Source organism: Dama dama, chromosome Y (assembly GCF_033118175.1).
Source record: "Dama dama isolate Ldn47 chromosome Y, ASM3311817v1, whole genome shotgun sequence".
Taxonomy (NCBI): Eukaryota; Metazoa; Chordata; class Mammalia; order Artiodactyla; family Cervidae; genus Dama; species Dama dama.
Window position 1 is genome coordinate 7,644,910 of NC_083715.1, and position 15,201 is coordinate 7,660,110.

The 15,201-nt window shown below is 39.1% G+C and overlaps 1 pseudogene; it reads right to left on the bottom strand.

Moving 5' to 3' along the window:
- Window positions 1-13,431: 13,431 nt before the first annotated feature.
- On the bottom strand, window positions 13,432-14,387 carry LOC133053540 (chromodomain Y-like protein; annotated as a pseudogene).
- Between the last annotated feature and the right edge of the window lie 814 nt (window positions 14,388-15,201).

Below are 15,201 nucleotides of genomic sequence, written 5' to 3' on the forward strand. Positions count from 1 at the left end.
CTCTACTCCTGGAAAACACAAGATTTAAACTTATAATTTCTCAGATAGAAACCATAAAAGTTATAAGCATATTTGCTGGTTCATTCAGTCCTTTGTTAACTTTTGTGAAGTCATAAGGTTTCTCATTAGAATACCAAGACATATCAAAATGTTAAGAACTCCATATAATTTCTAGGATATCTGTATTAGTAATTTTCCATACATTATAACATGAGTGGATTTATTACTCATTTGATAAACTTTTTCATGTAATTTAACCAACCAAATAAACACAGTTTAATATCTTTCTTTGGGATGTTTCAGGGGCCCTCTGACACACCCCAAAGTTAGCTAGATGTCAAAGGAACTTCAAAAGAATTAGGTTTAGAAAGTTTTATCCAAAAGATCGATTAAAAGCATTTAGAACATTTGGTCAGATTTAGTCAATGTTGATGGGTGTATCATTTAGCTTGTTGATATGTCACAATGGATGTAAATACCAAGGTTGAAGGCCTAGTGAAAGTCAGCTCCGCCATCTTGGACCTAATTGGTTCTAACCAGTTTTCTTATGACCATGTCATTCTTAACAAAATCCATTTATCTAACTAATTGTAATCCAATTTTAGAAAATCCTAATTGTGCATAACTCTTTTTAGTATTTTTTCATACTTTTTTTTTTTTTTTTTACTGAAAGCACACATCCTGCTTTCCTTTAGCAACCAAGAGCTAATTTTACATTCGCATTTTATAGATTGGTGAGCATAAATCCCAGTGATAACTTCTAAAACCCTTGCTTTCTTAAAACATTTTAGGATGGCATCAAATATTATTCATTTATAGTCCCAAATCTCTTTAGTTTTTCTGTAAAAGGAAATCAGTGTTTAGTAGTAAATGTTTCAAAATCTTATTTAATTTGGAAATGACCTAATTATTTAATAGACTTCTAATACTTAGTTTAGCACAACCCTTAGAAATTCAAGTTATGCCAATCTAGGGAGACTATTGTAGACAGATATTCTCAAAGAATAATTATTCTTACTAAAGTTTATATACAAACTCATACCTCATGTACATTTTTTAGAAGTTTTTTCACTCGAGGTAATTTCCTTGTTGACAAACTTGTAACAGGTATAATATTTAACTTATATTAAACCTAGATACAATGAAAATATTCTACTTGATGTTAATTACTCTAAGACATGTCTATATTAGATAGGTCAACAAACAAACATTAATATCAGGTATTTAATACTGAGTATTTCCCAGTTCACCTGAACCTCGAATATATTGTTTAATTCAGAATTATTTGATTTGTAAGTGCTTACCCTTTTAAAGCCAATAAAATAGAGCTCATTTACAAATTAACCTAAAAAATATTACGCAGAGACAAAGACATACCAAAACATATTTAGACAGACACAGTGTCTAGCTTCATTGCAGGTCCTCCCCCAGCTGCTTCTGGAGAAGGTTGGGTCAGTGGGGGTTCGGGCTGAATAGGAGGAGGGAGAGAATATGGTGGAGGTATGATAAGGAGATCAAGAAGAGTCAAATCTTCCTGTAAAATAGGGGCAGAGGGGGCAGCTGGAGGCTTTTTCTTTTCTTCAGCCACTAGGATCTCCGTGGCTGCTGCTGCCTGTGGAGGTAAAAAGGGTTGGATCCAAGGGGTTGGGCTGACTATTAAATCTTCTCAAACCAGGATATATGGGACCTGGTCTGGATGTCCGCTTCGAGGTCTGAGGATGATTTCTCGGACTCTCCAGACAGTCCTTAAGTCGAAAGTCCCTTCAAGAGGCCAGCCTACATTAAAGCTGGGCCATTCAGCACTGCAAAAGATAACCATCTGAGTTTTTTTGTTTTTTTGTTTTGTTTTTTTTTTTAATTTCTACACTCAGATTATGAGCTCAAGCTCTAACTTCTTTGAAATGGTCAGTTATTAAGGTAAGCGGAGAGCATCCAGATTGGGTCTGTCCCATCGTCGGTCAGTCACACAATGAACAAACAAGACAACACACAAGACAAATAACAGAGTATGCAATTCCGAGAACAAAAGGTGCAGAGTATATCAGATATATACGGGATTACTGAGTGGGAGCTGGAAGACGTCTCTTCCTGCTCCCTGCTGGAGACCGTATTAGCGCGTCCACCTAGGTTTAAATCCAGCTACAGAGCGGGGCCCCCTTACAGATACAGATGCAGCTGCTGTTACTGCTTACTGACCACTTGTCCTCTGAAGTGTGGGTCCTTGAGGGTCCGGGGGATCCCGGACGAGCCCCCAAAATGTTGTACCTGGATCGTGGAATCCCACCAAACACCACAGGAGCCACGGATTGATGCAAAAACAGTGAGGAACTTTATTACAAGCTCGAGCAGGGACTCTCTTCACACAACGGTGAAGGAGCCCCGAGTGAAAGCAGCAAACCTTTTTTATAATGTATAGCAGGGGAAGCAGGAAGGGAAGCTTAAGGGGATTGGTTAATTCATACTATGCAGCAGAGGAAGTGGGAAGAGAAGCTTAAGTGGATTGGTTAATTCTTCAACTAAGGATGTCTTGTTAGCTACTGATTGGTGGGTTAGAGTAAGAGGGGTGAGGGACTTTCCTGTCCTCCCTAATTGGCTCCTTGAGTTTCTTTCTCTCCTCGGGAGGGGGTTTTACTCAAAATGGCGTTGCTATCCTAAAATGGAGATGTTTGGGTATCACATTTCACAGAGTGAACTCTGGAAGTTGATGATGGAAAGGGAGTCCTGGCATGTGGCAATCCATGGGTTCTCAAAGAAATGGACAGGACTAAGTGATGGAACTGCACTGCACTGATAGAGAACCTCATATTGAATGGAGGACAAACAAATGCCAATATTTTCAAAGCTGACATACAGGAGTTCCATATATCATGAGTGTGTGCACAGAAATTTATAAAGGTAACAGAAAGAATTCATGATTTGTTTCCCGTGTACTTTAAATACCATATTGCATGCAGGAAAAGCTGTGCCTAGGTTTTCCAATGACATTTATAGGGTATTCCATCTCATTATACATTCAATGTAGAAATTACAGAACTCATATTTTCAAGTGCAGACTATAAAGCATTGCATATCTCAGAAATAAACCCGGACTCAGATTTTCAAAAGGGGAATACAGTGAATTCCACATTTCATGTAGGAAGATCTACCCCCAGCTGTTCATATGGGACACATAGCACCTGGCTTGTCATACAGAGAAAACCCAGTGTCTAGATTGCTTACATGTAATGTAAAGATTCTGTGTTTCATAGAAGAATATCTGTGGTAAGATGTCACCATTTGAAATATAGACAATAATAAATTTCATGCATCAAGTTTGAACTCAAATGTTTATATCTGAAATATGTATATTCCATCTTTCCTCTTACATATTCTGTCGCCTGGTTTCCATGTGAGAAATGAGCAAAAATACACATTTCCCTGATCACAAATTCCTTATCAGGTGAATGAAAGAGAATATTTTCAATACCAAGAATACCACATTGCATGTAGGAAAATCAGTTTGCAGATATAAGCATGTGAATACAGAGGAGTCCATATCTCCGTTCGAAGCATGCACATCTAGATGAGAAATATGGCACACCAAATATACCGTATTTGCAAGAGAAATGTGTGCCTTGACATTTCATGTGAAACAAAGACATTGGCCAAATTGCAGGAAGATGATCTGCACCATTCCCTGAGTGAATTATGAAGTTCCATATTTCATGTGGGAAGAATCTGTACAGGGACTGTAAAAAGGGGAATAAAAATAATGGCATCTCATATGTGAAAGTGCCTATGCACAGTGCTAGATCTTGAAAGGACTGAGAATTTCCTATTTAATGGAGGAAAACGGGTGACATGAGTTTCCACAGGATTCCAATCTTCACATAATATTACCTGCACGAGATGCAGCTGAATGGAAATGGAATATGTGGTGTCTATACACAATCTAGATGCATCACTCAGTTCCAAAAAGAGTATGCATGTAACTCAACTTACTGAGGTGGATGACCATAGAGCCTCTTCTACCATGTAAACTCAGAAAGAGAAAGACAAATTTTGAAGACTAACTCATGTATATGGCTTTTAAAAAGAGAGTACTGACAATCCTACATGCAGGGTATCAAAAAAGATACGGATATAAAAAACAGACTTCTGGACTGAGTGGGATAAGGCAAGAATAGGATGATTTGAGAGAAGAACACAGAAACGTAGCCATTACCATGCATACATAAACTAAATGACCAGTGAGATTTTGGTACAGGCCTCAGGACACCCTAGGTGGTACTCTGGGACAGCCCAGAGGGAGTGAGTGGGTAGGAAGCTATTCTATTTTTCTACAAGAATCCCTTGGTTTGCCTCTCCTACTCTTCTTTTCCCCTTGAAGCTTATCTTTGATGTATATAAATCTTCCTCATCGACCTCTGTCTATTCTTTCTTTTATTTTCTTTCTTTGGGATCCTCTCCATGTATTTATCATTTTGTTTTCATTGCTTTATTTCCTAATTAGTATATTACTTTACTTTTGTTTCCATTTTGTGCAATAGTTAATTTTGCATTTAATTGGTAAATGCAATATTTAATTTACATTCTTCACTGGCTCAATCTACATTATTTGCTTTGGTTGGACTGTTTTCACTTTGGCATGGGTGTCTGTGTATATGTATATGTATATATTCCATTATTTTCATCATTTTTAGCCTGATTTTCACTGCCATTTGTCTGGAATTTATCTTTTGTTTCTCATGTTTGCATATTTCCTATCATCTCAATTAATGCCATAACAAACCAGTCATGAAATCGTCATTCCTCACCAGAGGTTCACCCCTAAGCCTTTGCAGTGAGGCCACTGACTCCAAGATCCTAGGCTACCAGAAAACTAACCAAGAGAGTATCAAATATTGATAATTCACACAAAGGAAATCTTTGACTATACCTAGCATCACCCAGCCCCCAGAAGCATCCTGTATTGCACATCTCATGGACAAAACAAACAAAAGGAAAATAAAAATCCAATCATCAGCATACAGGATTACCACCTCACTCAGCCTTGGCCTTCAGAGGAAAAACAAATAAACAAAAGCTCACCACAAATCTCACCCAATATGAACCATGCACCAACTACTTAGGAGGGTAGAACCCAAAGGAAAGAAAAAAAATCAAACTTACAGTTTGAAAATAGGAGATCTCAAACACAGTAAGTAAATGATAATAATAATAATAATAATGAAAATGCAGAGAAATAACACAGAAATGGAGTAAGAAACTAGAAACAAAGAAGTTCATGGAAATGAAGAGGAAATAGGAAAATCACCTGCAGAAGAATTCAGAATAACAATAGTAGGCATAATGAAAAACGTTGAAAAGAAAATCGAGAAAATGCAAAAATCAATGAACAAAACTAGACATATGAAAGAATAAAAATAAAGAGACAAACAACAGAATTATTGAAATTAAAAGGGATCAGTAACAAAATATTGGAAGCAGAAAAACAAATTGTTGAGTCTAAAGAAAAAATATTGGAATGAATTGCTGAAGAGCAATATAACATAAAACATAGGAAAAATGGAGGATAAGCTCAGAAACTTCAGGAACAAAATCAAACACACTAAGAATCAAAGTATAGGGGTCCCAGAAGAAGAAAACAAGAAAATATGATATGAGAGATTTTTGAAGAGATTAAATTTTAAAATCTCATTTAAAAGGAAAAGGAAATAGTCAATCAGGTCCAAGAGGCACAAAGAGTGCCTTACAGAATAACTTCGGGAGACATATGGCAAGACATACTGACCAAGTTAACAAAGACTAAACATCTTTAGAAACCTGTATGCAGGTGAGGAAGCAAAGTTAGAAGTGGACATGGAACAACAGACTGGTTCCATATAGGAAAAGCAGTACGTCAAGGCTGTGTATTGTCACCCTGTTTATTTGACATATATGCAGAGTACATTATGAGAAATGCTGGGCTGGAAGATGCACAAGCTGGAATCAAGATTTCTGGGAGGAAAAACAATAACCTCAGATATGCAGATGACACCACCCTTGTGGCAGAAAGTGAAGAGGAACTAAAAGACCTCTTGATGAAATTGTAAGAGGAGAGCGAAAAAGTTGGCTCAAAGCTCAACATTCAGAACGCTAAGATCATGGCATCGGGTCCCATCACTTCATGGGAAATAGATGGGGAAACAGTGGCTGACTTTATTTTTGGGGGCTCTGAAATCTCTGCAGCTATTGATTGCAGCCCTGCATTTAAAGACAATAAATCCTTGGAAGTAAAGTTATGACCAACCAAGACAGCCTATTAAAAATCAGAGACATTCTTTCGCCAACAAAGGTCAATCTGGTCAAGCCTATGTTTTTTTCAGTTGTTTTTTTTTTTTTCCCAGTATTCTTGTATGGATGTGAGAGTTGAACTGTGAAGAAAGCTGAGCACCAAAGAATTGAGCCTTCTGGACTGTGGTGTTGGAGAAGACTTTTGAGAGTCCCTTGGACTGCAAGGAGATACAAACAGTGCATCCTAAAAGAGATCAGTCCTGGGTTTAAATTGAAGGACTGATGCTGAAGCTGAAACTTCAATACTGTGGCCACCTCATGTGAAACATTGACTCATTGGAAAAGACCCTGGTGGTGGGAGGGACCAGGGGCAGGAGGAGAAGGGGACGACACAGATGAGATGGCTGGATGGCATCACTGACTCGATGGATATGAGTATGAGTAAACTCTGGGAGGTGGTGATCGATAGGGAGCCCTGAGGTGCTGTGATTGATGTGGTCGCAAAGAGTTGGACATAACTGAGCGAATGAACTGAACTGAACTGAAACACCAAGAAAGAATATTTCAAAAACAGCCAGGGAGAAACAACAAGTAACTTACAAGGGAAACCCCATATGCTTAACAGTTCTTCTTTCTGTAGAAACTCTGCAGGCCCGAGGTGATTGGCAGAATATATTTAAAGTACCAAAAAGGAAAAAAAAAAAAAATCTACCACCAAGACTACTGTACACAGCAAGCATCTCATTAATAATTGATGGAGAAATCAGAAGCTGTTCAGACAAGAAAGAGTTAAGAAAAGTCAGTGCCACTAAAGCAGCTTTACAACAAATATTAAAGTGACTGATATAGTCAAGACATACAAAAGAAGGAAAATCAACTCCAAACAGTTAAGAAAATGACAGTTATATATATATATATATACATATATAAATATATATATATTCAATAATTATATATATATCAATATTTACTATATATATATAGTTTATATAGTTTATATATATATATATAGTTTATATATATATAAACTATATATATATATAGTTTATATATATATAATTTTATATATATATAAAATTACCTTAAATATAAAGTGATTAAATTTTCTGACCAAAAGACACAGACTGACTGAATGGATACAAAACAAGACCCATATAAGTACTGTCTACAAGAAACACACTTCAGACATAAAGACACATACAGTCTAAAAGTGAGAGAATGGAGAAAGACAGTCCATTCAAATGGGAAGCCAAAGAAAGCTGGAGTAGTAATCCTTATATCAGGCAAAATAGACCTGAAACTAAAGAAGATTACAAGAGATAAAGGAGGATACTACATCATGATCAAGGGATCAGTCATGATGAACATATAACAATTGTAAATAATTATGCACCCAACATAGTAGCACCTCAATATCTGAGACAAAGACTAACAGACATAAAAAGAGGAACTGGTACTAACATAATCATAGTAGCTGTCAATAAGAACCCACTCAGATGAATGGGCAGATCATCAACAATGAAAATTTAACAAGGGAATGTGTGTCTTAAATGATACATTAGATGAGATTTATGTCACTGATATCTTCAGGACATTCCATCCAAATGCAGAAGAATACACCTTCTTCTTAAGTGCACATGGAGCATTCTCCAGGATAGACCACACCTTGGCCATAAATCAAACCTCAGTAAATTTCAGAAAACTGAAATCCTACCAAGCATCTTCTCAGAGCACAATACTATAAAACTAGATATCAATTACAAGAAAAACATTGTAAGGAACACAAATATATGCAGATTAAAAAACACATGTCTAAATAAGCAACAAGTTACTGAACACATGAAAAGGGAAGTAAAAATATCCTTGAAATAAATAACAATGAAAATAAAACATCTCATAACATATTGTATCCATCAAAAACATTTTTAAGAGGGACATTTATAGCAACACAAGCCTACCTCAAGAAACAAACAAACAAAAAGGTATTGAATAGACAATATAACTTGACACCTAAAACAACTGGATAAAGCACAAGAAGAGCAACAACAAAGAGAAAAAAAATATAATAATAGTAAAAGAAAAACTAGCTTGGTAAAAGGAAATAAATCATAAAGATGTGGGCAGAATTAAAGTAAAAGTTATAAAAGAAACAATTGTAAAGATTAATAGAACCAAAAATTGGTGTTTTGAGAAGATAAGGACACCTCACAAACCTTTAGCTAGAGTCACCAAGATGAAAAGACAGAATAACAAAATCAGCAATTAGAAATGAATAGGAGAGGTTACAATAGACAGTGCAGAAATACAAAGAATTATAAGAGACAGGTATGAACAACTCTGTGGCAATCAAATGGATAACCTGGAGGGAATGGAGAGATGCTCAGCTCAGCTCAGCTCAGCTCAGTTGAGTTCAGTTCAGTCTCTCAGTCGTGTCCGACATTTTGCCACCCCATGAATCACAGCATGCCAGGCGTCCCCGTCCATCACCAACTCCTGGAATATACTCAGACTCATGCCCATTGAGACAGTGATGCCATCCAGCCATCTCATCCTCTGTCATCCCCTTTTCCTCCTGTCCTCAATCTCTCCCAGCATCAGGGTCTTTTCCAGTGAGTCAACTCTTCTCATGAGGGGGCCAAAGTATTGGAGTTTCAGACTCAGCATCAATCCTTCCAGTGAAGACTGATCTACTTAGTTGGAGGTCAGTTGAAGATCCCCTTAGTTGAAGACTGGTTGGATCCCTCTGCAGTCCAAAGTTCTCTCAAGAGTCTTCTCCAACACCACAGTTCAAAAGCATCCATTTTCGGGCGCTCAGCTTTCTTCACAGTCCAACGCTCACATCCACACATGACCACTGGGGAAAGCCATAGCCTTGACCAGACGGGCCTTTCTTGGCAAAGTCATGTCTCTGCTTTGTAATATGCTATCTAGGTTAATCATAACTTTCCTTCCAAGGAGCAAGTGTGTTTTAATTTTGTGGCTGCTATCACCATGGGCAGTGATTTTGGAGCCCTGCAAAAGGAGAGATGTTAGAAAAGCTCAAACTTCTGACTGAACTAGGAAGAAATAGAAATTACAAAGAAGCCAATTAGAAGCTCTTAATCACAGCTGTGATGAAAAATTTCCCAAAAATCAAAAGCCTAGAAGCAGATAACTTCACAGGGGAGTTCTATCAAACATTTAGAGATGATTTAATGCTAATCCGTTGGAAACTCTTTCAAGATATTGCAGAGGAAAGAACAATTCCAAACTAATTCTCCAAGGCCATACTTACCCTGATGCCAAAATCAAAGACAACAGCAACCAATATCTCTGATGAACATAGAGGACAAAACCCTAAACCAAATTTTAGCAAACAGATCTCAACAGCATATCAAAAACACATACACCATGATCATGTTGGGTTTATTCCAGCAATGCTAGCATTCTTCAATATATGCAACTCAATCAATATGATAGTCCATAATTAACAAATGAAAGGTAAAAAGTGTATGATAAATGAAATAGAGGTAGGAAAAAAGAATTACATTTAAAAATGTAAAATATTATATTAAAATGAAAGCTTCAAAGGAACTAAACAAAAAATGGGGGGAAAAAAACTGAAATGACTGAATTGTCCATCAACAGGTGATGCAATAAATAAATCATGCAATGAAACATTATTCGGCCATCAAATGTACATTGTTCTCATACACACTATAACATGTTATAGTTCTGAAATGATTATGCTACTTAAAAGAAGCCAGGAACAAAATACTGTACACTGCATTAATCAGTACACGTGAATGAATATGTCCCAAACTAGGTAGTTCAATAAAGACAAACAAGAGAGGAGTGGATGCCAAGGTACAGGTGAAGTGGTAAATGTCTGCCACCTGGGCAGTGTTTTCCACTGGAGTGATGAAAATATTCCAGAATGCAGCAGTGATTATGGTTATGCAAACTATGAAGAAATTACAAATCAATTCATTATACAGTTTAACTGGAAAAAATGCATGGTACAGGAACGACATGTCTGTTCACTGAACTGACCTCTCTGTCCAAGAATATTATCCTTCAAAAACAAAGATATAGGTATTCTCATATGAACACAAAATTCGGGAATTTATTTTGAGCAGATATCTGGTTTGTTAGAAAGGTTGAAAGGAATTGTTACATAGGGTAAGATGATACAGAAGAGAAACTGTGGGTTAAGAAAGAATGTCATATCGAAGTATGCAACAAAATAAGAAAATTCTGGGCAGCAATTATCCTTCAATGAAAAAATAAATTACAAAATAAGCAAAGGCAAGTTGAAATGAAGGATTTTTCATATTATTATTTGGTAAATATAAATGTCTGGTCTTCTCCATCTTTCCTTTTCACTGATTAAGAATCTTCAAATTAATAGTGTGAGTCATGTATTCAAGATATATTTTGGCTCCACGGTAAAGAATCTCCCTGCAATACAGGAGCCATTGCAGACGAGACACGAATTCCATCTTTGGGTCAGAAAGATCCCTCATAGGAGAGCAGAGCAACCCACTTCAGTATTCTTGCCTGGGGAATCCCTAAGTCCTTAAGAGACTGGTGGGCTTACAGTTCATTGGGTGGCAATGAGTTGGAGACAACTGAGCAACTAATCAGCAACAGAGACACATTCCTGACAGAAACTCTGAAGATACCAGAAATACATGAGAAAATTCTCAGCCTAGACAAAGTGAAAGATATTGCCTAGACAGTAGAGCTGAATTATTTTAAAAAGTAGACACTAGAGCTGAATTATAAAATATTTTAGACAATAAAATGTCTCCCAACAGTGTTGCAAACAGTGTGTTCTACACAAGGGAGAGGAATAAGTTTTAATACTCACTCAATAGAAAATCTTTCTAGTCACATTAATAAACAAATAAAATAAAATGTCCAGAAAATAAACATAGTATAAAACTTATTGATCATTCTATATTTAATTAAGACTGTAAAATTAAAAGGGTATTTTAAAAAATCTGCAAACATACAATTTAAACAGCCACAATGAATGTAATTTTGTTTTTTGTTTTGTTTCACTTTTTCCATAGTTTGAAAGTAACTGACAATTAAGCATGAATTTCAATTTAAAATATATTTTTCAAATTCAACAGAATACTTAATGTTCCAATATAAGATTTTGTACTTTTCAAGCTTAAAAAGTTTGTACCCATCAGTTAATACATTGTTTCACTGATTCAGCGGTAAATAAAAGCACATTGTGTGCATTTACCTTGACAATCTTTGTGGTATCTCTCTGTGTTTTGAATAAATGCCTTGAATGAGGAGTGTGTAATAGTACATTACCTCAGGGACTGTGGGCTATGCAGGAAGTGGTCTCAAGGCCTTCCAACCCATTAATAATGATCTGTAGAATGGAGCAGTGGTAACCATGGCAGCTTGTGATGGCAACAACTGTTTAACAGTGTATTCTCTTAATTAACTCTCTCACAGAAGACAACGAAGTTTTAAAGATAAGTACTAAAACTGTTGTTACACACACACACACACACATATGCACATATGTGTGTATATGTATTTATTTATATGTATATATATATATTAAATTTTGCTCCTTGTGAATAATAAATAAAATATTAAAATCTGACATAAATGACAACACACTTATAAAATTTAAGCTAACAAAATTTGAATTTGCAGAGGAAATATAATTACTGACATTATTTTAGAATATTCGTGTATGGAGCTGTTAATAAAAACAGAACCAGGTTTTACTTGGTTTTATTCTTGTAAGAAAACTCCTTTTGGGCAATGCCCCCACCCCCGCTGCACTGGATGTGGGCCGATCCCCCTGATCCATCTGTGGACCTCCACTACTCCATTCTAAAGGCCTTAGCTTAAAAGGGCCTAAGCAATAATGCCTTTGTGACTTCCAAAAACTGCCATTATTTTCTTTCCTTTCTTCCCAGCTACCTCCCTTTTTCTTTCCTGTTCTTTCTTATTATTCAACTGATAAAATTTGCTTTCCAATTAGAGTTATTACAAAATACTGGCAACATTCCCCATGTTGTAAAATACATCCTTGAACTCAGCTTACACCTAAGTTTGTGCCTTACACTCCACCACCTCTGTATTTCCCCCTCCCTTCCCCCCATTCACCGGTAAATAGTTGATGTTCTATATATCTGTGAGCCTCTATTTTCATTATATTCTCCACTTTGTGGGGTTTTAAGATTCTGCAAGTGATACCATACTGTATTTGTCTTTCTTATTTTACTAAGTAGTATACCTTTCATTTGCTGCAAATGGTATTAATTTCATTCTTTGTATGGCTGAGTAACATTCCATAGGTCTTCCTTGGTGGCTCAGTGGAAAAGAATCTGCCTGTCAAGGATATGAGGGCTCAAAACCCAGGTAAAGAAGATCCCTTGGAAAAGGAAATGGCAACCCACTGGGGTGTTCTTGCCTGGAAAATTCCATGGTCAGACGAGGCTGGAGAGGGTGGAATCCATAGGGTCCCCAAGAGTGGGAAATGACTTAGTGACTGAACAAAAACCAGTGTTCTTCTGTACCCATATACCACATCTTTATCCATTTATCTGTCTCTCATCTAATGGATATTTAGGTTGATTCCATGCTGTTGAATGGTGTGCTTCCGGGAACTTTGGGACACATGCGTCTATAAGTATCCAATAATGAAAGTGTTAGGTCAGATGTTGTTAGGTCTTAGCTTTTTGAGAAATTGCTATACTAAAAATCACCATTGTTTCATTACTATGGACACTCTTTCAGTAAGCAAGTTTGAGTTTTTAATGCTGTCAGTTGCTGACATCATATCTTGAGGTGTAATAAACACTACTATGCAGTAGATGCCCTAGGGGCAACTACTTTGATGCTTTTTAGCAAATGGCAATCTTGCCCCCACCCCATGACACAGCTTCCCTACTTAACTTCCCACCCCTGCACTCACATACAAAAAAACCACATCCTCTTCCTCTTCTCCCATGGGAAGTGTATCTTAGGAGCTCAGTCTGGACACAGTTCTGCCCCATACTTTCTAGTTTACTGGACCTACTAGTCCCCTCTCCAACTACACAGGAATCATCTCCCTCTCTCTTCACAAACTTATCTTTTCTCTGTCCTTTCTGTCCGAAGCAGAAAGCTCAGTGACACATATAATTTCACATCAGGTTGATGGGAGCCAGGCCATCAGAACTCGTCGATCTTCCTCTGCAGGTACTTGAGCCTGGAGTCCACGCCCTGCGCAAAGCCCCATATCTTCTTGAGCACCTCACACTCCTGCTCCTTGGCCTGCTCCAGCTCCATTCTCATGTTGCAGTGCACAGGGGACTTGGATTCCTCCAGCACGATGGGGTTGCAAGAGGCGAGCTCCTTGATGTGGACCATGACTTCTTGGGTGAAAGTCCCAGGCCAGAACACCTGGGAGACCAGCCCTTTGCCATGCGCCTCTTGTGCTGTTAGCTTTCGCACGCAGAGCAGCATTTCATTGGCAGATGCTCCTCCCATAATCTTGGGGAACATGATCATAGAACAGCCGTCTGGATTCTGTCCAAAGGTGGTATAGGGCGTCTGGAACCACGCCTTTTCATTGGCCCAGACCAGGTCACAAAGAGGCAGGATGGATACTCCTAGCCCAATGCCGGGCCATTTATAGCTACGATAATAGGCTTCTTGAAGTGGATGAAGGTGTTCAGGAAGCTTCTGATGGCCCCGGCCATCCTGGCACTCTCCCTCTTGCAGTCATCCGGCAGGCGCTGGATGAAGTAGAGGAAATCCAGGCCTCAGCAGAAGACGCTGCCCACGGCGCTGAGAAGCACCAGCTTCCTGCCGTTGGCCCCAGCCATGTTCAGTGAGCTTTGCAGCTCCTTCATGACCTCCGGATTCAGCGAGTTGTTATCCGATGACTAGGTGGACAGCAGGATGTGGGTGAAGCCGTCCGGCTTCCGGATCATGATGTCCCAGTACTTGGAGGTGCTCTCTGTCTGCCGCACTTGCAAGCGCAGCAGCTTGTCAAAGGGCTGGTCTCGCCTGTCCTCGATGAACTTCCTTTTCCCGGCCATCAGGCCCGTGACGGACGTTTGAAGGGACGTCTTCCTGATAGCCAGCAGGGTGTCCATGAACGGAGAGGTGCCTTTCCCGTTCATGGCCAGCCCCGTGGTCGTGGCCCCTGATGCGGGGCCAACACCTGCTGCACCAGCGGGTGTGTCCGTGGCCAGCTCCCCATCCACACCCACACCACGACCGGGACCAGAAGAGCCCCTACCTGGCTGCTAGGCCACGGCCTCTGTGGCGTCCGTGGCCACTTTGTCCTCCGGCCCATGTTCCACAGGGTCCGGCTTCTCAGGGCTCTAGTCCTGAAAGCTGTTCACTGCGATGCTGCCCTTGATGGGGCTCTTGGGCATGAGGATAGTGATGTCAGACTGGGCCAGGTCCATGTTCTTGCAGGTGGCCAGGCCCGGCGTGGGGCTCTTCCTGAACTTCTGGCTGGCAGTAACCAGCAGGATGCTTTTTGCCTCCTGCTCCTTGCCCAGCACTCAGGCCTTGGGGGCAGCCTTGGAGAAGCTGCTGTGGTGGATATGGAGATCCTCTTCTGGCCATTGTGTGTGGAGATCTGGTTGGCTCTGGAGAAGGTGCCCTAATTCTGCTTCTCACTCTGGCAGCGGTTGAAGTCGTGGATGCACTCCTCACAGTTCACTAGGTGCTGCTCTGACTCCCAGGTGTCATCCTGACTGTTGTAGCCTTTCCACCAAACTAAATACTCCATCTTCCCTTTGTTGCTTTTCCTCTTATCAAGGATCCTTTCAACCTCGTACAGCTCCTCAGATGCCATGGTGCGTGGCACGGGGCAGGGCTCCCCAGGCAACCTTATTCATTTTGAAGACTCCCAGTGGTCTGCTCCAGAGCCACTGAGCATGCCTATAAATAGGGGGCCACATCCTTCTGATTATGGCGTCAGTC